At 46.4% G+C, this 19486-nt stretch overlaps 1 protein-coding gene across 2 annotated transcripts in view; it reads left to right on the top strand.

Annotated features, from left to right (window-relative positions):
• The first annotated feature begins 1286 nt into the window (after nucleotides 1-1286).
• LOC122387197 (natural resistance-associated macrophage protein 2-like) overlaps nucleotides 1287-19486 on the top strand; it is a 32550-nt gene continuing 14350 nt past the window's right edge. Inside the window, exon 1 of one of the 2 annotated variants that reach the window (XM_043377134.1) lies at nucleotides 1287-1628. The gene's annotated coding sequence lies outside the window, so the exon portion shown is untranslated. The remainder of the gene's footprint in view (nucleotides 1629-19486) is intronic. The other variant, XM_043377135.1, reaches the window with a different exon arrangement.

Here is a 19486-nt window from a genome sequence, read left to right as displayed (position 1 = left end):
ATGCGGCAGGAGCTCAGTTGCTAATAGTTGCCTAATCTGCTATTTACTTGTTCGTGTTTAAGAGCTCAGGGCGCTAATGCATAGGTAATGTGTATTGTGTTATGTATGATAATGTGTGGAAAGCTATGCGTTTGCAATGGAAAAACACTTGCAATGGAAAAAACAGCAATATACCAACACCAATGATGTAAAAAAATGTGCATAATTTAATCCGAATGGCTTTTTTTACGTTTACAGATGTCTGAAATTAAGTTAGAGACAGTCTGGAATCACTGCCATCTAGCGTCAAAAGGGTAGAACTAAAGCTTCATCCTACGTCCGCAGCAGTTGGAATGGGGTTTACAAAAACCGTTCCGGGTCAGTCAATTTTGAGTTTTGAGGAAAATGTTGCGCCCAGATATTATTTTTATGTCCTTGCGCCAAATAATATGCCAGTTTCCTTGCAAATTTCGGTTATCGATACACTCTACTGGACAGGCAACTTTATCTCATGCGGGCTGCTCCCTTGGAGCGGCACCGCTGCTCCTGAGGGAGCGCACCCCGTAGCCGGGTGCAGTGAGTGCCTTGGGGCTGGGTGGCCTGTCCTCTGGACGGGCTCAGCCCCGGCGACTCACTAGGGTGCCTGCCCAGACCAATGTCTCCCCCTAATTCCTATCATCCTTCCGGCTCCAGCTCTGCAATGGTCTTGTCGACCGAAAGGGCCTAACCCAACAAAACAAACAAACAAACAAACAAACAAATCTTGGTCGGTTCCGGGCCCAAATACAGGACGCTGTGGTGGCCCGTAAGCCAAAAATACCAGTACCATCTTGGTCGGTATCACGTCGGTATTCTAATCTAGCGCCTTGCGTTTGTCAATGGTTCAGGCTTCAGCTTCAGCGTACTTTTGTTGTTATTATTGTTGTCAAGGCCATTGTTGTTGATCCGTGCGCAAAGCGCACAGGCGGCTACTACCTGTCAGTGTCACGGTATATTGACGATATTGACTATAGCCTTGCTACTGGTTCAGCAGTTCTCCACTGGTTCAGTTGTCCCTCGTTCAGCTGTCACTGGGATTTGGCAGGTGGCTTGGTGGCAGTCTGGTGGCGAATGACGCTCTCCCACCACGCACAGTAAACTGTCGCTGGTAGGCCCTTTGGCAACCCTAGTCCCTAGGACCCAGACTGAGACAGGGATAAAATAAGGGATGAGGGACGCGAACCTGCACCACCTACATGCCTACAAATTTGCTCGGGCTTGTTCCGGATTCCACAATTAATAAAACTGCTGCTCTACTTTGACAGCTGGGCGTCGCTGGGGGAGGAGAGGGAGGGGGCGAGGAGGACCGTGTGCCCTTGTAGCACGGAGACACGGCGCGCCGTTCCGACCCAGCCGGGCGAGCGGGCCAGCGCGCGGCGCGTCGGGCCAGCGCGGCGGCCGGGCTCTGGCGAGTGATGAGATGCCGCCGGCAGTCAGTCGGTGAGCGGCGCTGGCGGTGGCGTGGCGTGAGGGGTGTTTGTGTGAATGGGACCGCGCTGTGTTGTTTTTAGTTCGTGCGACCTTTGAACTCAAGTCTGGACCGGCGCGAGGCGTCAAACCGGAGTGAGCAGAGGCTGCAAGAGAAGGAATAATAAGGGACTTCATACCAGGTATGTTCATGTTCTTCTGGGGTGAATCAGAATGCACAACGATTTCACTGCTTCCTTTGTCAAAACAGCGCACCTTTCTGATGCTGTCCTGCTCTTCATGTCAATGTAGAATGTAGGTGGATACTGGATAAGCGGCTATGAATCATGAATATATAATCAATCTGAATCGCGGTGCCGTTACGCAATGCAAGAACTTGTTTACTTATTGGCTAGGCAAACAAGCTGAACTTGTATGGATATACCTTGACTATGAGGCATGCCAAATTGTTTGTACACACTTCAGTGCCCAGCTAAACCAGCGACAATTTACTAATGCATTGCATGAACGACAAAAGCTCTGGAACCTGAACCGAATTGCCGGGCCCACAGGCACAGCGACAGCGTATGCCGGTCGCGGGACATACTGGTTAATACTTACATAAGGTACAGCCCACCGCTAAAGTAATGTAGGGTTTTACCAATCTCAACGGTTGGCTTTGACTGGCGATTGTTTAATGCGGAGTGATCGAAAAGAAGATATCAATAGCTAAAGTTGTAGCTGCAAGGGTGACGATACATATAAGCTACATTCAAAGTTTCATTGTAGTCTGGCTAATCGTTCCTAAGCTTCAGAAGCAGAACATACCCATGACTGAAACCCCACATTACTTCTGCTGTGGACTGTACCTATCCCTATTCCCTACATGCTTTTTAAATCCCCGGGGTGGGTGTGGGTGGACTGGGGAGCCCCCCACCCCCCACCCCCATTCTCGTCGTTTTGCCCCTTATTGAGAAAGACTAAGGAGCCTCGCGTAAAACGGAATGTGCATAAAAACGGAATGTGCGCCGTTACGAGACGCAACGACTGTAGTACCCGATTTTAATAACTGGTGACCTTTGAGGTCACCGGCTGACCGGTTGAGCTCAGGTCAGGCGTTCCAATGTAAGGTTCAGTTGTTGGTGAATAACGTCTTCAAAAATGGTCTCAGACTTCAGTGCCGCGATTTAGGCACTATTGTTCGTGTTCGTCATATGAGCAGGCGCGTCGAATGATATGCTTTATGTTTGGGTTGAGTCAACTTAGGGGGTTGACCTCAGGTCAAGGTCAAGTCAAAGCCACTCAGGTCAGCATAGGCGGCGGAACGGGGAGGGCACCTATGCACCGTGCCCCCCTTTGATTTCGGCATTTTGACATTAGCCCTATGGGCGTTGCATGGAAAGAATGGGACCAAAAGTCGGCAGTGCCCCCCCCCCCCCTTAATTGAAGGTGTTCCGCCGCTACTGCAGGTCAGGTCACGAAGCTGGTCAAAGGAGGTACTTATGTATAATTCGATTTGGCAGGTATTCCCGAGTCCAATTGTAACTTTCCTGAGTCGCTAGCTCAACTTGTTCGGGAGTTATTGACGAACAATTCCGATGACCTTAGTGAGTCATATATTATTACCAGTAAAACGCCTTTTGGGCGAAGAACGAGCGAGCGAAATAGTGAGCCCTGCACGTGCGGAACGGCGAGACGGTGCTTCCAACGGGCTTGTGCAAAGCACCCTTCTAACCCGTCGCTAGCGGTGTGCCAAATTTGAACGCAATCGGTCCAGCCGTTCCTGAGATCTGGAAGCGGCATTCTGCACGTGCGCACGTGCAAACGGGGTCCAAAATGACGTTTGCACGGCACCCTACTAACTGGTCCCCAACCGTGTACCAAATTTGAGCGCAATCGGCCCAGCCGTTCTCGAGATCTGGAAACGCCCCCTGCACGTGCGCACGTGCAGTAGCACCATAACCGCAACACATGGGAATGCATTGCCTGGTGGGTGCCTACCTGTATGCCAAGTTTCAGCGAAATCGCCCCAGTAATTACCGAGTTACTGAAATGGGAACAAATTTGACACCTCTTATTGTTGTATTTTGCACGTGCACTGGGGGTGACCCACATACATCAAGAGTATCCTATTTTGGGTAGAAGGGATGCTGCTACCCTACAAAAATTACCGCAAGTCAATCGCCCAAGCGGCTGCTGAGATATGAGCCTCTCAAAATCTACTTTTGCAAAACAGCTTGAACACCCTTGACTTTTCACGTGGCACGTGCCACGACGGTCACTGAGATGTATCAAAAGCAGTCAATTACGGGGTAGAAGGGATGGGGCTCCCCAACAAAAAAGACCGCAGGCCAATCGGTCCAGCGGTTGTTGAGATATATATAAGCCTCTCAAAAGCGTTACAGGCCGGGCCGGGCCGGGCCGCTCATACTGAGATTTTTCCGTTATATTGAAAAGACTCACTTCGCTCGCTGCGCTCGCTCGCTCGTAATAACTTACGTAAGCTCAACAATGCAAAAATTAGTTAAACATCGAGCCGTGCTGACTGCTGGTGAGTGGTGGCATGAGTTTTCCGTGTCGTGCTGGGGGGGGGGGAGGGCGTTTTACCCCCCCCCCCCCGTCCAACTCTGCTCCTGGGCCTCGTAGCGACACGCGGTAAGCGGCAATCGAAAGAGCGTTAAAAGTAAAGTCTGAAATACTTTGGCCGTTTCTTAGGTCAGGTCACCAGATGTCACCAAATGTCAGATCTTGTCTATTTCATTTTTCAACAATTTTCGAAATACCCTACGGCACTCGGGAACCAATTGAGCTACAGCGCCGCAGAAAGGCACATTTGATAGCTCTTTTAATGCTCTTTTGCCTACACGTCCTCAGATTTGACCTCAGGTCAACGGTTTAGCCTCCAGAGGGCAAAAACTAAAAATAGCTGTTTTGATGAACAATGTTTTTCGATAATAACTTTTGAATCAAGAGAGCCACGACATTACTTTTGCCAGCATCGTGTTTCTCTCGTCGAGACGCGTCGAATTGACTATAAGTGTGCCTTGAAAGGTATAATTTTGAAAATCTGACCTCAGGTAAAGGTCATGATGACCGGAAAGGGTCATGCTGCATATTTGTCCCTGCATATGGAAAGGGTCATATTGCATATCTGTGTCGTCGAGCTGAACATATCTGACGTGTTTTCACCGCTCGAGCACGTCTCCATCAAAAGTTAAAGTAAACAAGAAACTCCTGTCTCCTGGTGACCTTTCATGACCTGAGATGACCTCAGGGGCACGCGGAGGGGTCAGAGGTACAATTTTCCGAATCAATGTGTCATATTCACCCATGAACCGATGTTTTAGAGGGTTTTGAATACCATTCGTCCAAATGAGGCGCATTTCAATTTTCTCCCATTGACTTGGGTATAATGGAGAGGTCACAAAATTGACCTGACCTCAGGTCTCAGGTATAAAAAGAAAATCCAAGATATACATTGTATACATACTGTTACTCTTATCAATCGCTGAAAGTTTCAAAGTGAACGTTTATTCGTTGTAGGTAGCTACAGCGAGTTTTGAACTTTTTCACTGGACGTGACCTGGTGACCTGACCTTGAACGAATTGGGTCTGAAATTTTTACGACATGTGCAGGAAAGGTGTATGAACAGGTGTATCAAAAGCGGTGGCTCGCAGCGCCGCTGTTTTTTGAGATATTTGCGAAAAACCTGAGGGGGGGGGCGTGAAAACGCCCCCCCCCTCCAGCACGGCGTGGATGCTAGGTATATGTTTTAAATAGTCTTAGATCGTTTCTGTCCCTCAAATAACAGTTTCTATTTTCGCCATTGACATAATGATGAGGTTACGTGACCGACCTGACCTCAGTTGACCTAGGTATATGCGAAATCTGAGGTATACGTATGTACAGTCACCAGCACTTGCTACTAATCACCTCGTTTTTGTTCAGTAGTTTGAAGACCGATCAATTCTCAGTCGCGCAAGATACCTACGTCAAACGATCCGTTTGGTCCTCCGATTTTCGAATATCTTACTTGTTTTTGTATATTCGAAGTATTTTGGGATGGGGAGCCAAAAAACCTCTTTTCTGCCCTAAAGTGTGCCCCAAGAAGTCGTAGAACCTAGCCCCGCCTCTGATCCACAGACCACTAGTGCCATCTCTTGTCAGCCGAACAAGCCGCAGAAGTAAATAATGCCACGTGACCTTTGCACACGCTACAATTGCTACGCAGCTGTAGTGGGGGAGGCGGGGCGGAGGCGTGGATAGGGACGCGATCGGTCGGCTGGGGTCAGGTCGCCGGGGTCAGAGGTCATCCGCCGGAGGGTGTTGAGCGGTTGGGCCGTGTGGGCTGGCCTACGGAGTGGGGAGCGCCGGGACCTGTCTGGAAACAAGCCCTACAACGCTGTAACAGTCGAGAATATTGTGAGGAAAGAGAGAGAGAGAGAGAGGGAGATGGAGAGGGTGAGAGAGAGAGAGACAGGGAGACAGAGAGAGAGAGAGAGAGAGAGAGGGAGGGAGGGAGAGAGAGAGAAAGAGAGAGAGGGAGAGAGAGAGAGAGAGAGAGAGAGAGAGAGAGAGAGAGAGAGAGAGAGAGAGAGAGAGAGAGAGAGAGAGAGAGAGAGAGAGAGAGAGAGAGAGAGAGAGAGAGAGAGAGAGAGAGAGGAGAGAGAGAGAGAGAGAGAGAGAGAGAGAAAACTGAAAAGGAAAACCAGAGAGGGTAAAATGAGAAAGAAGGCAATGGGTAAATCAGTGAGAGGGAGCGAGAGAGGAAATATCTAGTTGTGTCAGCTTGTTTCACATGTAAAATGTAAATTTGCTTTCCATCATTACAGCTTCGGATTGGAAATTAAATCTTAGCATCCTTATGATAAACCCACGTTGACGGGATGCAGTAGCGGCGGAACACCTACAATTAAGGGGGTGGGGCACTGCCGACTTTTGGTCCTATTATTTCCATGCAACGCTCATAGGGCTAATGTTGAAATGCCAAAATCAAAGGGGGGCACGGTGCCCCGGTGCCCTCCCCGTTCCGCCGCCTATGACGGGATGGGGACGCTTTTATGGTCGTCGTTGGGAGCTCGGCACTAATGGGGTCTGGGGATGATGTTGAAGGTTTCGCAAATGTTTCATAAAAGAGATGCTATTTTTTTGCACAACCTATTAAACATTTTTTTTTAAGTTTGCTATGAAAATGTTTGGCCCAGTTCCTTCAAGATCAGGTCCACGACTCCACAGCTTACAACAGGAGCTAGCTAACATACAATTAACCCGCGCCGTGTTGGTGGCATGAACTTTCCATCGAGTGCTGGGGGGGGGGCGTTTCACGCCCCTCCGTCTAACTCGGCTCCTGGGTCACGTAACGACACGCGGTAAGCGGCAATCGAAAGAGCGTCAAAAATAAGGAGGAAAACACTCGGTCATTTTAAGGTCAGGGCAAAGGTCAGGTCACCAGGGTTCGGCAAAGGTCAAATTTTGCTGATTTCAACGATTTCGAACAACCGACGGCTAACTCGGAAACCAATAGAGCTACAGCGCCGCGGAAAAGCGCATTCGATAGCTCTTTTAACGCTCTTTCGCCAACATGTCCTCAAATTTGACTTCAGATCAACGGTTTAGCCCCCAGAGGGCACCGCTCTGATTGACCTCTTGACCTCAGACTAACGGTGTTTTCACCGCTCTAGCACGTCTCTGTCAAAAGTCAAAGAACTGCTGAAAAACTTTTATGTCCTAAAATGACCTCAGGGGCACACACAGGGGTCACAGGTGCAATTTTCCGATTCAGTGTGCATGTTTACCTGTGGACCGATGTTTAAGAGGGTGTAGAACGAAATTCGTCCAAAAAAGGCGCATTTCAATTTTCTGCCATTGACGTATACCTAATGTAGCAGTCGCAAAATTGACCTGACCTTAGGTCACAGACATAAAAATCCGAGGTATCCATTTTATACATACTGTTACCCAAAGCAATTACTGAAAGTTTTAAAGTGATCGCTCAGTCGGTGTAGCTACAGCGAGCTTTCGAATTTTTTTTTTTTCTGAAGTAAGGTCACTTGACGTTACCTGGTGACCTGACCTTGAATGACGCTACGCGTCGCGTCGCCGTTTTTGAGATATTCGCGAAAAACCTGAGGGGAAGGGCGTAAAAACGCCCCCCCCCAGCACGGCGCGGGTGGTCGAAATGCCTTTAACCCTCGCCCGTAAACGGCGATCTGCCACCTTCGCCCATGCAGGGGGGGTTGGTGCGACCCCCCCCCCCCCTTGGCGTTTGAAAACGGAGCGTCGTAGAGCTTAGCGGAAAAGACCAACGGATTGCTCTCGCCGAGATCTCGCGATTGGTGGTATATTTTTGGTCCTAGGTCAACATTTGACCTACTTTTGACCGGTCAAAGGTCAAATTTTCGGAAAAATACTTTTTCAAATTTTCCGCGGCGATTGCGGCAAAACGGTGGGAGATATCGACTTGAAACCTTCACTATCGTGTTTCTTGATCAATTCTCTATCGTTTGGTATGTATTTCGTTTCCCTAGCTCTAAAAATGGCGCGTTGGGAGCGCCGGAAGTCGGCAAGGTCACAGTCGGCGGCAGAAATTCGAAAAATAAAAATTTAAATTTTTGAAATCTGATTGTATTTTTGGATTTGGGATGTCCATTTGCTCCCTATAGAAGCTAATATTGCTGCATATTCCCATTGAGGTGACAAGAATTAGCAAAATAGTGGTTCGGGCGCTTTTCAAAAACAGTACCGGACGCTGTTCCTCTTGTGACGTCATAGCTCCGTGACCTGACCTGACCCGGTCAAGTTTCTTATACCATATGATAGCCAATACTTGCCCCAACATGCATGGGAAGTTTCATCACGATCCATCAACCGATCTCCGTACCACCGGCAGGAAACCTCGGGCGTTGGCACTCAGTTTGTGAAAATCCGGCCGGAGGCTGTTCCCTTTGTGACGTCATAACTCCGTGACCTGACATGACCCGGTCAAATTTTTTTATCAAAAGATGCGCAAGGTTTGCCCCATAAGGTACCCAAAATTTGGCGGCGCTGCGCGCCGCCGTTTTTGCACTATTTCCGAAAAACCTCAGGGGGGGGGGGGTTGCACCAACCCCCCCTACATGGGCGAGGGTTAACGTTTCAACGGTTGAACAAGGTGAGAGGATTGTATCGGATTTTCTTCTGCTTGTCGGTAGTTTAGGTTGAAGTTAATTTCGCGAGCTGTCCATAATCATTCAAGAGGGAAAATTCAGCTGCACATAGTTCGGGTCAAAGTAATACCAAACATTCTCAAATTTTGTAGTAAAGAGCCAGTAGTCTACGAATATATTCAAAAAACAATTAGAAAAAGAACAAGCGGACCGGTTTCATCTATCAAAGACTTCTTCGGCGCTTTTTCAAAAACGTATAAGAAGAAAACTAGCACAGTGACAGTCGTTTGAAATAAAATTGGATTCAGTAAGAAATAAGAACTTCATTGTCCGAAAACCGCTGACAGTTGATAGCTCAAAGACACTTAGAGCCGTGCATAAGGAGGCGTGAAAACACTCTCCTCATCTCGTTCTATTACGAGAGGACCATGTCATGGCGTGAGAAAGGTGTGTTCTCAAAATTAATGACACTGTATGAGTGAATAAATATTCCGCGCCCCCTTGGGCTATTGGCGGACCCTACCACCTGATCGGGTGGTGCAGCCATTTCGCCCTCCATCTGAGATCTCGGAAAGTTACCGACCGATTTTAAACATTCAAAGAGCGTATGATAGCCCCACCAGGGAACTACCTTGTTACCAGGTTTCGTTGACCTAGGTGCAACCCATGACGTCACAAGTCAGGTCAAAGGTCGCATTTTTTCACCGATTTAGTCTAAGGAATGCGTTACAGTCAGTTAGTACATCAAATAAAAGGCATGTTATCGAAAAACATCGATGGAGTGTTGGTTGTCAATGCATATGTTGCCTAAAGAGGTCATTGATGCCTGGTCAGTTCACAGAGGTCAGGTCACTAAGGGTCACAATATGAACCCAACTATGCTAGGGTCGTGCGATGCATGTTTTATGGCCAATTTTACATTTAAAATTCAGTAGTGTGGGCTAGACGGCTATTAAGGCCAGTTAAGATTACATTCTGGTGGAGTACAGGTCAAGGTCAGGTCAAAGAAGGTCAAATTTCAAAGTTGATATTTTGCATGAAAGGGGTGTTCGCGCCGCCCTCCTCCCCCTCAACGGGGCTTTCAGTTGCTGCTCTCACAGAACTCTTGGTTACCTATATTACAACGTAGTGGAATTGCAAGTGGCAACTCGACGCAGCTCATCACAGGAAATCCAATGGTGGTCTTTGGCTTGCTTTGTGTGTTCTGTGACGGCTAAAAATTGAATTTGAAACTTTTATGTATAAATTTTAAGTAGTTTTTTTTGCCATAACTTTGCTAAAAATGGAGATATCGAGTTTAAGTTTGGCATATCTAGAGCAGATAGTTATATAACATAAATTTCAATTTTAATTTTGAAAGTTGTTGGTATTTTGGGGGTGTTATACTTCTATAGTATTGATGGTCAAAATCAATTTTTGTTTGGAAATAAGAGTTAGCAGTTTGGTATCGCTGTTTATTTTACATCTTTTTGATCTTGAATATTTTTCGTTATCTTCAAAACGGTAAGCGTGACAGCTCTTCCCGCTAAACCTTTTATTGGGTCGAAAATGACAGAACATGACATCCCTCTGACGTCATTTGTGACTAACCATTCATAAGAGCTCTGAAAAAAATTTGGTTCACAAGGTGTGAAAATGATGCCCGGAGGGATCTTGAAAGTTTGATGGCGACATTTGTTATACTTTAGGAGATATCGACTGAAAAGGAGAGAGGGGGCCGTTTCGCGCCGCCCTCCCCCCCCCCCCTCAACGGGGCTTTCAGTTGCTGCTCTCACAGGACTCTTGGTTACCTATATTACAACGTAGTGGAATTGCAAGTGGCAATATAAGCTTCCTGCCAGCGCCGGACCAGAGTTTAAACGTGCAGGCTGAATTTTAACATTTAACTTTTGAATTTTTAAACCGTTGAGCTTTTTAGAAGTTGTATGAAATGTTCAGCTCCTCTTTTGGTCCATCACAGCGGGCTTGTATGTCATTTGTCAACCAAAATCGAATTAAAAACTTTTTATTTGGCCTGGCTATCTCGCCAACTTCTTAACTGGATCGTTTAGTAGCTTTTGATTGGGCACTGCCCACGTTGTCTGTCGTGTCATAGACACTGTCTTTGACACGGGAAGAGGCTGCTGACATCATTTGTCGCGGTTGGATAATACCAATCCACGTCCCAGTGGCTGCTCGATCGCACTTTCCCTGGCCCACCTCTCCCACCAGGCTAGACTTTGCCCGGCACGGCCGTCGCCTCAGTGCCTCGGGCGGTGACCCGTTCAAAGGGGCTCACAATTCGTATGGTGGCGTGGCTCTCAAACCAATACAGAACAGTGAAACGCAAAGGCTCACTTTCCATATAAGGCGAACGGCTGACTCTGGCGCCGGGGCTTCATTTATGCTAAGGCGCCCAATCACAGCGCCGCATTTCGGTTAGTGTCGGGCGCAAAAGCTACTATGCTCCGCCCCTCCATCACGTGACCCTGCCCTCACGTGGCCTCAGTCACGTGGTGTTTCCACTTCTTGGCGCATGGCGGCGCTAGTCTCGCAGGGGCGGTGGTAGCTTGCTCCCCCGCCGTCCGGGGGTGATGGGTAGCAACTGCTGGTGACTGTACCTACATGTGAGAACTGGGAATGTTTCTAAGTCCTGTCCTGTAAGTTTCATCTCCCTGCGAACGATTCCTGGTACCGAGGGCGTTAGTCGGTTTTCCGAAATTCGAACCCGTTTGCGAGAAATCGGAGACCAAAGTTCAGTTTGATGCCATTTTTTTAGTCCAAGAAAACCGACATCTCTACTGTTTATCGATAACTTTGAAACATGAATTTTCTTATCTTTTGGTAAATATATGCCAAAACTTTGATTGTTTCGAGATCAGGAGAAGAATTTTGGAGTGTCAAAATAAAAGTTAAACTTATATATTCAGTAGTTCATTTTTTCCAAAAAAGTGTGGGAAATGGGGTTTAACATGGGCCAGACCCATTCCAAATGAGCCATGATTTTTTTTTAATGTTTTACGAACTTAAATGCAAAATAAATTAAACATGGCCAATTTCTCATGAAATCATATATTAGTAAATTATAAAATACCTTACTTTTTCAAATAAAATGTAATAATCTTATGACCTTGAAGTCTAGTGATGTGTAAACATTGTCGCTAGACTTTAACCGATTGATAATTGTATGAAAATCGACAATTTTTTTCGCGATTCACGTGATGATACTTTGTCAGGTGAATTCTAAAATTTTGTTTTGTCCAGGGAATAACCCTATTCCTGGCGGGGGGGGGGGGCCTCAGGAGCCCCCCCCCCCCCCTGAGGTTTTTTGGTTATTTCTCCCAAACGCGTTGAGCTAGGAAGCTCAAATTTTCTGACTTTTCCTAAAAGGCTTCTACGCAACATGTCTGAAAATTTTGAGTTGATCTGACCTCAGGTCAGGTCACCAGAGGCGGTTTGGTGACCCTACCTCAGAAAAGTTTGCAATCACGCCAGAGCTAGAGTTTTTGACCGATCAATTTCTTCTCTTTAGGGTTTAGTTAGGGTACCAGTATGTGCAATTGTATATCTCGGAATTTTGATATCGGTGACCTAAGGTCAGGTCAATTTCGCGACCTCCCCATTATAAGTCAATGGGGGAAAAATCAACTCCCTGTTTTTACCACTAAAACGGGTCGGAATGGCCCCATATACCATACATGACTTCATATACGATCAACCTTCACTGCCTTGAGGTCTGTTTTGCTGTTGGGCAGCTGTGAGGTCATGTGACGTCATCAAAGGTCACCAAAGGTTTTTGGCCAATAACTCCGTACAGGAACAAGATACAGACGCGTGGATGGTCTCATTGTGTTCAGCTCGTCAAGACGCATCGAATGATATACATGATGACCTCGAGGTCACGTGACCTGAGGTCAACCTTTGACCTTGACCTTTCGAGGTCAACATATATATCATTCGATGCGGATTGACGAGAGGATCACGATGATGCCCTTAGTTTGTTCCTATCTTGACTAATTCGAAAGTTATTCGAGAAAAACTCTCCATATCTAGCGCCGCCATTTTGACTTTTTCGACCCCTGTGACGTCATCTTTGACCTGACCTGAAAATGACCTTAGTAAAAATTGTAGATCTTGGCCGTGCGTATCCGATGCCGTTTACCGCTTGTCGCTATCTTGCTTCGTTCTCGAGATCTCAGGGGGGGCCGAATCGGCCCCCCCCCCCCGCCAGTTTCTTGTCCCGGCGGAGCCCGCCAGGAATAGGGATAAATCATAGGCCGATCTGAGAAAACTTTTTGAAGGTGGCAGTCTTCCTTTAACATGGGGATTGAAACTGAGATAGCCATCTTGTAGCCCGTGTCCGAAAACCTATCTGTATACCTCCTTACGGCCGATTTCGGCCTCCATTCGTAGTTATCGGCAATTTTAAAAGAAAATATGCCAGGAATGCGTCCTTATCCCAGGAATGCGTTCTTATCCGACAATACAGCCACCCGCGGCGAGGCTTTGGTTTTTTACCAATCAGCTCCAACCAGCTCAGCTTTAACCAATCAGCTTATCTGACACAATCCGACGAGTCTGTCTTCTGAACGCTGATTGGCTTGAGTGTGACGTCATCGCTATGCCATCATACAATAGGTGCCGTAGAGAGTATCAACATAGTACCAATATGTTAAATAGTTTTAAATACTTTTTCGCGAATTGTGCAGTTCTCGCACCAGTTTTAAAAAGAAAATGAAAAATAGTAATGTCAAAATGAAAAACAACGATATCTTCATATTTCACGAAGGTGGCCCTTTTCCTTTAGCTTATATGACCCTGCTTCCGATTGTCCTATAGAGCGCTAAACATGCGTAGGGTAGCCTGGGGCAAGACGCCCCAGATAATTTATTTTGCTACATAACTTTTGTCCCACATCACCTGGAAGGCCAAATTTGTGCTCAATGCGTTCTTTGGACATTTTACTTTAAATTACACCCCTCAAATTCATTCACTTATGATCGGACTCCCAGCTAGGAAGTGATTTGTGAAGCAACTGCAAATGGGACATTTTGCCCCAACCCCAGGGCAAAACGCCCCACGGCCTGGGGCAAGACGCTCCATACTCTAGATTAAAGATTGAACATGCTAGTTGACTAAATCTTATATGAGAGGCCCGTTAGACCTTGGGAGGCACGGCACTGAAGTTAGCACCTTCCATCCTGTCAGGTGTTCAGCTATGACACTATTGTATGTACAGGTTTTTCACCTGCCTCATAAGGCCAAATAATAAATTATTGCAATGCAAATGTTAACAAAATACTTCCTTTGTCATTAATTTGCTGAGAAAGGTACATAAAATTGCATAGAAACTTACTGTTCGCCAGCAACCGAACATAAGGAAGTGGATAGTCGGAACAACACATGAGGTAAAACGCCCCATGGGGCTTTTTGCCCCGCGACCTACTGGGGCGTTTTACCCCATCACGTAGTTTGGTCAGAGAACAACGCCTTGCACTCCAGCAAGGCATAATTTAAAACGGACCAACCCAGCATTATAAGCGTTAGACAATAGTTGTTCAAAATACATAAAAGTCGTTAACCTGATGTGAACCATAAAAGAACGCCATGATGCATAATCTGACTACAAAACATAAAAATCACTCCAAAAACAAATTTTTGGCTATATCTCCCTAAAGAGTTATCACAATATCTTTCCAGTCTGCTCATATAATGATCATATAGTGCACGTTTTAAAGAAGAGAGAATGTTTCCCCAGAACCTTGCCAGTTCCGAGAAACATCGGTGAGGCGTTTTACCTCGGCGGGGCGACTTGCCCCGGTCTACCCTAGGTATCTCTGTAATACCTATGTGTAATGTGTATTTACCTAACCACTTGTGCCGAGTCCAACTGCTGAGTGCTGACAACAGTGGTTATGCCTCACCTAATTCAACAGCTGTGGTAAATTTAATTGAGGGCTGTGACATGTGTGATGACATTTCTGATGAATTTTATGGTACGAGTCGACCGTGAGTGTGATATGAGCCCACTACGCATCGAGAATTGCAGCAGGTGCGGGAGGGTAATGTCGAGAGTCGAGACGTTTGCAGTGCAGTTGATTTATACGAGTACCTATACAGGGTGATTTTTTTTAAGGAAAAGGGCCACCTTCGTGAAATATGAAGATATCGTTGTTTTTCATTTTGACATTATTATTTTTCATTTTCTTTTTAAAACTGGTGCCAAAAGTGCACAATTCGCGAAGAAGTATTTAAAACTATTTAACATATTGGTACTATGTTGATACTCTCTACGGCACCTACTGTATGATGGCATAGCGATGACGTCACACTCAAGCCAATCAGCGTTCAGAAGACAGACTCGTCGGATTGTGTCAGATAAGCTGATTGGTTAAAGCTGAGCTGGTTGGAGCTGATTGGTAAAAAACCAAAGCCTCGCCGCGGGTGGCTGTATTGTCGGATAAGAACGCATTCCTGGGATAAGGACGCATTCCTGGCGTATTTTCTTTTAAAATTGCCGATAACTACGAATGGAGGCCTCAGGCCGAAATCGGCCGTAAGGAGGTAGACAGATGGGTTTTCGGACACGGGCTACAAGATGGCTATCTCAGTTTCAATCCCCATGTTAAAGGTGGCCCTTTTCCTTTAACTGTTAAAAAGTAAATGTCAATGGTGGTCCCTAAATCGAAAAATCGCGTGCAAAAAAGTAATGCACGTGATAGATAAATCTGGGACATTTTGTATGGTGTCATGATTTGTCCCTTTTAACCGAAGGCCTCGGCCCCAATGGTGCCTGAAAATGTCCCACCAATCGGGCACGCATGGGCGGTCCACCGCCGTTCAGTAAGGAACGACACAAAACGATGATTTTGAAGCATTGAGGCAGTTCGAAGCATACGATCATCAAGGAGATGCCTCAGAAAGACGTTAAATAATGCACGAACAAGCTTGTAGTCATGAATAACCTTCAAACGGTCCATCTGGTGTATGTGCAGCCTCTGAAGAATCAGTCTTCAGGGAGAAAGAAAAACAGCGAATCAGACACCACCAGGGCCGCCAGTATCGAAATCCTCGACCTGCCCTTCATATACTTCTAGTTTTTTGACCCAGCTATGGCAGATATAACTAGATGCCGGCAGCGCTCGTGCGTTGCCTTGGGCCAGAATTGGAGGATCCATAGCCCAATGACTTCATTAAAAACCGACTTTTGTGTCGCTAGATCGACGTTTCCCGGGATCAGAGGATCCCTCGTCAAAACCGTTATCCGCCCCCCGCACGCGCAGCTTGCACCCCTCGGATATTATCTCGCCGGAATGTCGTGATCAAATGTATTCTTCTTATGACCTGCAAGTTTTGAACCAGTTAGAGCTGCCGTTTACCCTGCAGGCATGGCAACGTACAGTAGGTCTATTAAAAAAGTCCCCAGCACCAGTGGGCGCTGCCTTCGCTGAGCCGAACCCCCGTCTGCCCGTCCCATATCGCGCCGGGCTCAGGTCAGGTAGGGTCAGCGGGACCGCTCGGTCCGGCCCGCGGGCGGTGGACGGGCAGCCGGTAACGCTTTCCGCCAGCCAGCTGTAGAATCCAACAAACGGGACGGCCACCGCTCAGCGCAGCGAAACCGGTGTTAAAGAATGGCAGTAGATGTTCATGGCCACAATGATTATGAGATAGTCATTGTTAGCCCGTGCCTCTCAGGAATGCCTAGACTCTCAAGCCCTGTTGGAGGGGAAATGGGGATTGAGCATCATTCTTATAACTCAGCTTTGGGCAATTAAGTGGTATTCGAAATAGCGTCAAAAGTAGCAAAAAGAAGAAAAGATACTTCAGCCAATTTTAGATCGGGTCAGAGCAAAAGATCATGTCACCAGATGTAATAAATGATAAAATTTTGCTTGGACAGGGTGCGTTGCGCGCACCGGTGCATTGCGTTTCCAATTTCCATGGATGCATCAACAGACTCGGAAGCTCGTAACGCTAGCGTGGAGCCGAATTCATATTAACCGCCGCAACAATGCATGGCAGCGCAGCGCAGCGTGCTGCAGCGCGGGGCCGTGAAACACCGCCCAGGCTATCCATGTGTCAGGGCAATCCAACCCACGTGATGGGCTCGGCCCAGGAGCATGAGGCCCAGGACTCCCGCCCAGGCCCCCTGTCTCCCCCTAATTCCTGTCATCCTTCCCACGTTGAAATTGACCGAAAGAGCCTAACCTAACACAACAAGCAGCTCGTTTACCGCTATGTCTGAATAATATTGTCAGATTTAATTAACGTCAACGGCTAAGCACGTAAATAACAGCAACTGCCATCATCGGTATTATGAGAAAACCAATTGCTTTTCCACAAACACTAAAAGTTTTAAGCTAAACTTGCATGAAATTAATTTTACCAGCCTCGTGTTCCTCTTATCAAAACGCTTCGAATGAATCAAAAGTTGATCTTTTAAAGGTCATTTGAAGAATTTGGCCGATGTTCAAAGACATGACCTGACCAGAAATGGTCATGATGCATAGCAGGATATTAGATCCGTATCGTGGAACTTTACAAACACTTTAGATGATTTCATAACTTAAGCATGTCTATCAAAAATATTTATTACATAGCTCATATGTAAGCTGGGCGTGTGATCATGCTTACGAGTATGTTGCACGCAACTGATAATGTTCTGTTGGCCACAATTTCTATATTTAATTTTTCCTCCCGGATTTCATATTTTCATTAATGACACCTTGACGATGTCGAGAAAAAAACGCTTAGGAGATTGAACAGCCTGAGATTTATTCAGTATAAGGAAGGGTCAAGGGTGCCAGATTCCTTCCGTCCTCGCTATCCTCAGGAAAAACCAATCCGCATCGCTCCTAGTCTTCATGCTTCCCTCTCTGGACTGGAGGTCACCCCACCAGCCAACCTGTAGTTGATGTCGGTTCCATTCCAGGACACATAATCCTCTTCGGGTGACCGTTGGGGAGACGTGGAACGCCCCGACAGGGCAATCGTCCCACGGGAACAGTCACGCTTCCGCAGATCACTGTCGCTGGCTCGCACAACCAAATTACTACACCAGAGCATAGTTATGTCATAGCTCTGCAAGGGCCTTCTCAGACCGAAAAAGATGGCTCCCAACAAAGCAAACAATTTTGTCATTCAGTATTGTATCTCATCAGGCACCACATGTTTTCAGACTTCAGAGTGCTTATTATGCGTTCCGTCCAGAAAAAGCGCAGTTCAGCTTTCTCCCATCGACTTCAGCGATCTCAAAATTGACCCGACCTTTCTGTCAGCAATGTCAAACTTGCAAAGTAAACGTTTCAAATACATATACATTATACTGTTGCCCATTGAAATCGCTGAAGGTTTTAAAGCGATCGGTTAATCGATGCATTTAGATATGATGAGCACAGGAACTTTCCTTGAGGTCAGGTCACTTGACGTGACCTGGTGTTATGACCTTCAATTGAAAGACTTGGGCGGAAAAAATGGGTCATTTGAAATCTTAAAATGTTAGATTTTAACAATAATTGCAAACACTATCCAGGCCAAATAGTGAGTGAGAAGGGAGCGATTCCCCAACCCCATGTTTAGCTCCTATAATTGAGCTAACTGCTAGAGCCTCGCGGAAAAAAAACGAGCGCTTGCGTCGTTACGTGACGCAGCGACTGTTACCCCATTTTAGAATATCAGTGACCTCTTAGGGCAGGTCAAGGGCCCCACGGCATTGGATCGGTTTTTGGTGAAAAACTTCGCAAAAAAAATGCTAGCATTATCGTCATTTCGATACAATCGTGTTTTCTGTTCTCAGACGCGTCGATTTATATGCTTTTTGCTTAGGTGAAGCAATTTAGGATGTTTAGGTCAATGTCATGTTAGGGCAACACAGGTCACGAAGCTGTTGAAAGGAGGACATGTTGCATAACATTTGATTCCGCAAGTCTTGCAGAGTCCATTGATGGCTGTCCCGACTGGCTAGCTCATTTTGATCGGGAGTTATTGACGAAGCACTCCTACTGACGAGCACTCCGTCACGCAAGGTGAACAATGCAAAAGTGAAGCATTAAAGGGACCCTCCCACCTTCATAAAAGTTAATGAATTGGCATGAAAGTGATGTCGCTCGGTTCAGAAAGAGCAAAAACGAATATCTACCAAATTTCATCGAAAAATATTCACCGGTTTTCAAGATATTAGACTTTTACTTTTGTTTACTTTTTGGGATCTCCGCTGTTCCTAGCGACTTTATTTGAAAGTGCGGCATTTGTTGCGCGCAAAGCAGCATATACCACCGCGTGCTACAAAACGTTTTAGTCAAACATTTAACGGACGTTCGAAAGCCTGATGACGTCATCAGATTCCCGTAATGGTTAAGAGATAGGGACCACGCTGGTCCCACCCTGCAAGTAAAGGGAAGAAATTTCTTGAACACCATAAAGCTGCGGGGGTTGCGACCAGGATAAATGGTGGTTTCTGAGCCTGGCCGCAAACTTGGCTATCTCAACTCAAAACTAATGTTAAGGTGGGAGGGTCCCTTTAAACCTTGCCAAGAATGTATGAAGTCACGATTTCATGTGCTTGAGGTATAGTTTTAGGTCATTTCCGACGCCAAATTAACAGTTTCCATATTTTCCCATTATGCTTGATGACAATAAGTGCATTACGGATTTGCATCATTTTTAACCGACAACCGTGCAGTCTGCAGAGGTTTACTTAAGACGTCACAGTTAAGTGACCCGACATGAAAACGTGGTTGATTTCAAATGATCCGGCTTGAATCAAATGTAAGGCATATGAAATGTCAGCCTTCTATCATCAGTGTGCTTTGAGCTACCACAAAAAATACATGGTGGCGGCATCCACCCCTTTTTCTCGGCCGGCGAGGGTTAAACCTCGCTTCGAATTATTGCAGATAATGATGCGACCGAAAACAAAGTATTTATCTGTGTCTAG

The sequence above is a fragment of the Amphibalanus amphitrite genome, unplaced genomic scaffold (genome assembly GCF_019059575.1).
Source record: "Amphibalanus amphitrite isolate SeventyFive unplaced genomic scaffold, NRLGWU_Aamphi_draft 000276F_arrow, whole genome shotgun sequence".
Classification (NCBI taxonomy): Eukaryota; Metazoa; Arthropoda; class Thecostraca; order Balanomorpha; family Balanidae; genus Amphibalanus; species Amphibalanus amphitrite.
The sequence above is the reverse complement of the archived record's forward strand: the minus strand, read 5'-3'. Positions and strand labels throughout refer to the sequence as shown.